The following is a 7,500-nucleotide window of genomic DNA, read 5'->3' on the forward strand; positions in this document are numbered from 1 at the left end:
TATTATTATTATTATTATTATCATTATCATTATTATTATTATTATATTATTATCATTGTTATTATTATTATCTCTATTATTATTAATCGTTTTCACTGTGCTTATTGAGCTAACTATGGAAATATTTCGCCGCATTTCTGAAGCTCTATTTCCATATGCCATCGTATTTCGAGTTCTCATCTTTTGCCTCTTACTCTTAAAAACATCCGTTAGAACAACCTTTATTCATTTGTTTCTTATTCTTGATCAGTGTATACCCTTCAGAACGTTCATACATCGCTAAATCTCACCTCTTCCTTTTTAAATCTCTGTAAACTTTCATCTAATAAATATTAGATATAAATTCATATTCGTTCATTCGTTCATATTTTACAAATACTTTGCGTAGTTGTTTTGCTGTACCCAGAGATCTGAAATGGAAAACTCCGAGTAAAAATTTGAATATTGTGAACACCTTTTCATAGACGTTACTTAGCGTAATACATACACACACACACACACACGTACACACACACGCATGCGCACACTACATGCACATACATATATTCATATAACTTCATATAGAAACATACACGTATGTATATATATATATATATATATATATAATATATATATATATATATATAATTATCAATATATATATTATATATATATATATATATATTATATATATATATATATATATATATATATATATATATATATCAAACGTACTGGCAGGGTCCTGAGCCTAAGTAATGTAGTGCCAGTGAAATGGTTCAAAAATTTTTAATTCTTTTCTCTGTTGTCCCAGGAAAATTAACATTGCATTATTTACAGCATTTCTTATAACCTTTTGCTCTTCTTTGCAATTAACGCTATCTTTTTCCATGTAATTTCATAACGATCTGCCACTGAATTGTGATGTCGTTTGATGAAATCTTTAAGGCAGATTTTCGAGCACCTTCTTCGACGACTTCCACAATTTAGCATACTAAAAGAGCTCAACTTTTAACATTCCTGAGTCTTCCATATTTACCACATGATCCACACTTCACACCTGCGAATTTATCTGCAGAGACATATCACGAAGTGTATTTCCACTCTACAGGACGTCCTGATTCGAAAGCTTGAATATAGATTATATCTAGTTGATCTAACAGTTGATCTAATATATCTGATATACTGATAATAAAGCGTGTAGGTCTTAGACGAAAACAAAAAAAAGAAGTTATTTTTGCCTTCTACATAAACTTTGTATTTTGGTGGCAATATTTTTAGCGTTATTGTTACAGTTGTTCTTTGACTTATCCGAATACAACCTTAGTTGAATGTAAGTAATCATCCACTTCTACATCCAGGTTGTTGCCGTCAGAAATCCTAGTATCCCAATATATGGAGTTTTTGCCTTAGTTAGAGGCTGGCTTATAGTCAAGATTATCAGAGATTAGTTACTTCACTCAGTATTCCTAGTCTGTTGTACATTTGTTGATTAACCGAAAGCTGACACCGTGCATTCAATCCGGTGTGTAATTTTCTAGTATCCTATACGGATTGAGCCGCTAGAACTAAGTTACCAACGAAGAAACGCATGCGAGTACACATAAGCCGGCAATTTTCGGTATATCTTAGTCTACATATATTAGTCTACAATCCGTCATCAAGTCTTCTGCGGATATACTCAGCTATTTTGTGCTCACTTACAATCTTTTAAAGGACAACAACCAGAAATAATAGAAGGAGCTTTGAGGTGAATACACAATCCTGTTCAAATCCATGACCGTGTAGAATAGGGAACAAACTCTCAAGCCAAGCTAGGCCAAAAGCAGATATAGCATATTGACATTGGTTGAAAATCTCCAGAAATTATCCTGTTGTCCATATATTTTGAGAAGAGTCAAGGATAAAATAATGGCTATAGAGGTGGTCCAATGATGACTGGCAGCTTCCTCTGTACATATGTATATTCGTGTATGTGTATTTTCGTAGGAGAATATAGGTGTGTAAGTGCCGTGTGGGTGGGTGAATGTGTGTGTGATTATGCACGTGCATATATGTTTGTGAATGAGTTAGCGAGAACAAGAGAGAGAGAGAGAAGAGATTGTTTATAGCTTTTGTTTGCTCCGACGGTGGAATTTCGCTCTTCCAGAAAAAAGCGAGGAATAGAATACATAAAGATATTATCGATTAACCTCTTCCGTGTTGTGGCCAGCTTAAACAATGGAGGGCGTAAATAAAAGCATAAAAGAACATACATATGCACACAGATGAGCGCACAAATATACACTTAAATGCGTACATACATATACATTTACATATATATATGCATCTCTCACTCTGTATCTCTCTCTAAGTGTATGTGGGGAGATGTTTGTGTGTTAGATGGAGAGAGATAAATAGACAGACAGACATTAAGTGAGAGCTATTACACGAAGTAATGGTTTAATGAATTGAACTTAAACTCTGAATTATTCATTCAGGACTATGTCCTCTCTGCCAAGGGTGGTTATAAGCGAAATCCAGTCCAGTTGATCTACATATCTCTCTCCCCCTCTCTCTCTCTCTCTCTCTCTCTCTCTCTCTCTCTCCATATATATTGTATTGGTTTATGATTTTCACTGTTTGATTTGCCTAATAGTGGTTTTATCTCTAATTTAAATATATATATATATATATATATATATATAATATATATACACACATACATGGTTTAAATTATATGGTGCATTTTCCACAAACAAGTGAATCACATTAATTTGTGGGTGAAAAACATAATCACAATATTCTTCACATAAGAGACCGTCACTTTATTTTTGTGTATGCAAAACAATAGATTCGCTAGAACATGTGTTTTCAATAATATCCTACGTTTTATGAATGGAAAACAAGTGCAGACATCTTTTGAGTTCTTCAGAATATTCTAGATATTCATTTAAACAATGCTAGCAATGTAAACTAAGATTAACTATTCTGACATCGACAGAGACACCATTACGTTTTATTGCCAAATTACTTTTATCTTCTCCGTTAAATCTACTGTTTTTCACTTTATTAATAGACGAAGTTATCGATGTGTTAGTTCATAACTAAGCGTAAAATATAAAAGTATATCAATGCGATGTATATCGCATGGGCTTTATCAAAATCTATTAACTATGTATGAAATAGCTTAAGCACTGCAACTGAACGAGAGTAAACATTAATCAAGAAGTCCGTAGTAAAACATGCTTATGAAATTAAGAGTTACTTGCAGGGTATGGCAACGTAGTATTTATATATTTAAAATATTATAGCAGATTGTTTGGTTTGAATTTTGATTAGCCAAATATATAGTGGGGTTGTTAGAAACCCAACTAGCTCTTCGTCATTTCTAACAAACAGTTTCAACTCGTCCATATAAAACAGATGGTTCATAGTCTTATTGTAAGATTTGATCCCATACCTGGTGTTATTTAGTTCGTTTGAGAGTGGTATCAGTGCCATGCAGAAGAGTAATGGGGAGAGGGAGTCACCTTGAAAGATGCCTCGTTTGATGTTGATGTTGTTAGTTTGGCTCATCCCATTACTATGGCCATGCTACCTTGCAACTATTTGGAGATGACAGGAAATATCTTATATATCTCAAGGTTGTTGAGTATCCAGTTACGTGGGACACTATTAAACACTTTCCTGCAGTCTATTCATGACATACTGAGTTACTTCTTTTTTGCTCCAGCAATTCTCCACAATTATGTCACTTATGAGCATTTGATCTTTGCACCATGAAAATTCTTTTTGCAGCCTCTTTGAGTTTGAGGCGGGTTAGATCTCTGTTCAAGGAAAGCGTACATTCTGTCAGTTGATATGGATGTGAGGATCTTGTAGGTGGTATTGAGAGATGTTATTCGGTAATTCTTTGGATTTCTTGTCATCAGGTTTTGGGAGAAAATTTGTTGTTCCTTCGTGGTGCTAGTATCGACTTCTCGCGTATGTTGTCTGAAGATATCGTACATTTAAGAAAGAAACAACATCTTGTATGACAAAAGTGTTTTTACTTCCTCTGCTTTAACAGAACTTTTCCCACAATTGTATTGCGAAGTTTTCCTTCCATCGCACTGATGCTATTGTATTGAGTTTGCTTTGCGAAGAGGACTTCTTAATGTACGTCGATGTTGTTCTTTATTAGCTCCTCTGCTTTAACAGAAATTTTCCCACAGTTTTATTGCGAAGACTTCGTTCCATCGTACCGACGTTATTGGACTGATTTTGTTTTGTGGAGAGAGCTTCTTAGAGTACGTCCATTCTTCCGCTTCTTCTTCATCTGCTGTTGCTTGTAGTTGTTGTTGTTGTTGCTGTTGTTCTTCTTCTTCTTCTTCTTCTTCTTCTTCTTCTTCTTCTTCTTCTTCTTCTTCTTCTTCTTCTTCTTCTTCTTCTTCTTCTACACAATAAAATGTATGTCACCACCAAAATAAACATTGCAATGACTAATGAAAGGGTACCTTTCGTAGCAAACGATGGAATCGATCTAGAATTATATTCATTTTCATTCTTCAAAAGTGTTCCTAATCTCCACACCATTATCATTTCAATCAACCCCTATCAACTTGTTTAAAATAAGTATCATTCTTTCCCGTCGCCGTTTTCCTATTAGTGTTGAAGTTTAGTAATACTGATATCAATAATATCGAAATATATATGAAGTGCATCTCTTTGATTTACATTGTATATTAATAGACATGAATTCTATTTCTGTGTCAATAAAACAATAAAATACTTCAGTCTTAATTGACTTCTCTACAGACAAGCACTTATGAAGATTATTAAAACTGGTAGTACACCGAATTTACATAATACAGTTTTCTTTAATACAGTCTTATGTTTCTCCAGCCACCATCACTCCACATTACTAATTTTATCACAATAAGTTGATTTATATAATTTTACACTTCTTGATACGTATCTCCTTACTTATATCCTGAACACGTTATGTCGGATGAAAAATGGTATTACATTCGTTTCATGTAGCTGATATGTATTGCTTAAATTTGGCACAAGAATAAAAGCCTAAACCTATACACAGATCCTTATGTATTAGTATGATTTATTGACTATTCATAGTTCTCATTATTTCCAACTTGCTGAACTACATTTCATACGTACAGCCGTTGCTATATAACTTGCATTATCTTGTATTCTCTAAATTCTATCAGAGACATCACACTATTTCCTAATATTGTTTTCTGTTTATATGCTCATACAACTCCTCTTGCGTTATTCACAACTCAATGAAGGTGTTATACATGCCTGCATCTTCTACCTTCATTGTATTACTTATATAGTATATTTTAACTCTAATTATATATTCTTACGTAACCAAGACATTCTATTATCCATGTAAGAAGCTTCACCTGAAACATGAATCAAATATATCGAGCATCAATATACTAGCAACTTGCAAGAAACACAGACGGCATTGCAACCTCATTAGAGCGAGGAACTAACATCTCTATTATCTTGCGTGGGTATTAGCTGAAACTAATTGTAGTTGCATTCTTTTAAATAATTTCAAGAGACGAACAGAAGGACATTAAATATTGTACGTAAATTATTTGGACAATGCGTTGATAACGGCAATCATTCTTAATCATTCTTATAAAGAAATATTGCTTTCAAATTTTGGCACAAGGCCAGCAATTTCGGGAAAGAACGATTCGAGTACATCGGCTTTAGTACTGAACTGATACTTATTTTATCGACCCCACGAAGATTATAGACAAAGTCGACCTCGAAGGGATTTGAATCCAGAACGTTAAGACGGACGAAATGACTCAGATCATTTTGTCCGGTGTGCTAACGAATCTGCCAGCGCGGCGCCTTAATGTATAAAAAGAAAATAGAAAGCTACCTATATCAGATATTGCACAATTCGTACAAGATTCACATACACGTGATTCTAACAAAAATACTGACAATAATTTCATGAATAACAGTATGTGATAATATTTAGAATTTTTCAGAGCGAATTGAGACAATAAAAAGCAATTACTAAGATAATGGTGAGTAAATTGTTTCTCCATATAAAACTACGTAGACAGAATAGACGTCGTTGCAGTGATTCTGCTGATTGCACGGAATACTTACAAAACAATCGTGGAAATACGGTTACTAGAACACATTTAACACAAAACCATGGAGATTCCTGTTAGTCTATATAGTATCATATAGACATACACACACCACACACACACACACACACTCACCCCCCCCCCACACACACACATATATATATATATATATATATATATATATATATATATAATATATATATATATATACTATATATAGGAAGAATTCACAAAAAACACGAAGACAGGTGGTGCACACAAAAAACAGATGTATTAGTTTAACGCTCGGGAAGTGAGGAAGTCTTTAACGTTTCGTGCCTATGCTCTTCCACAGAACGGAACACAGAAAGAAACAAGGAAAGAAAATAAAGAATGTGTAGCGATCGATGATGACGAATACCGGACAGAGGGGTCACACAGGAGATCTAGGAAGAAGGGGAGATAATAAAGTAGTTGTGATCCCCAAACATAGGTGCGCGTGGGTATGTATAAGAGAGTATGTATGTGCGTGTGGGATAGGGTTGGTTACCTTGACGTGTGTGTGTGTGTGTATGTGTCGGAGTGTGTGCTGTGATGGTATTGCGAGGTGGGGGAGGCGTGAGTGGGGAAATCAAGGGTGGCTGTAGTTTAGGCTGAGGGTGGGTGTAGAGGGGGCGTATGTGTGTAGGCTGAGGGTGGGGTAGAAGTGGGGCATGTCGGAGTGGGTGTAAGGGATGGGGTAGGATTGTGTAGGGGTCGGGTTACGAGGGAAGGGGGACGATGAAGGGGAAAGGGAGAATGTGGGTAAGATTGAAGAGAAGAGAAGAGAAGAGAGGAGTATAGGTGTGAAGAGATGAAGTAGGAGTCGGAGCAAGAGAGGAGAGGTGGGTGGAAAGAAGTAGGTGTAGGGTGAGAAAAGAGGAGGTTAGATGAAGAAGGGAGGAGAGTTGAGGCCATATGTCGCAAACGTGCGAAGAGAGAAGAATAATCCCTGTTCATGGCGCAAACGGGAGTCCGGATGACCCTGTGCAAGGACAATCCAAACACAGAGTAACTGGTAGAGTGGAAATGGCGCAAGGCAGGGGTGTTTCGGAGTTGTTCTGCGAACCGGTCTGAGAAGTGGCGTCCCGTTTGCTCGATGTATAGAGAAGGGAAGAGATAACAGTAGATGTAGTAGATGACATCGGTAGAGGTACAGGTGAAGAGGTCAGTGATGTGATAAGGCCGATAATGGGTGCCGGTGAGGAGCGTGGTGTTGGAGAGGTAAGGGCAAGTGCGGCAGCGTGGGCGGGAATAGGGGAACGATCCGGGTTGGGAGGATAGATTAGGGAAAAAGCTGTGGATCAAGGTGTCTAGTAGGTCGTGGGCTCGTTTGAAGGATGAGATGGGGTAAGTTAGCGATGATGTGCGAAGTGGAGTGGTCGGACTGGAGTCGCCG

This window comes from Octopus sinensis, linkage group LG8 (assembly GCF_006345805.1).
Source record: "Octopus sinensis linkage group LG8, ASM634580v1, whole genome shotgun sequence".
NCBI classification, from domain to species: Eukaryota; Metazoa; Mollusca; class Cephalopoda; order Octopoda; family Octopodidae; genus Octopus; species Octopus sinensis.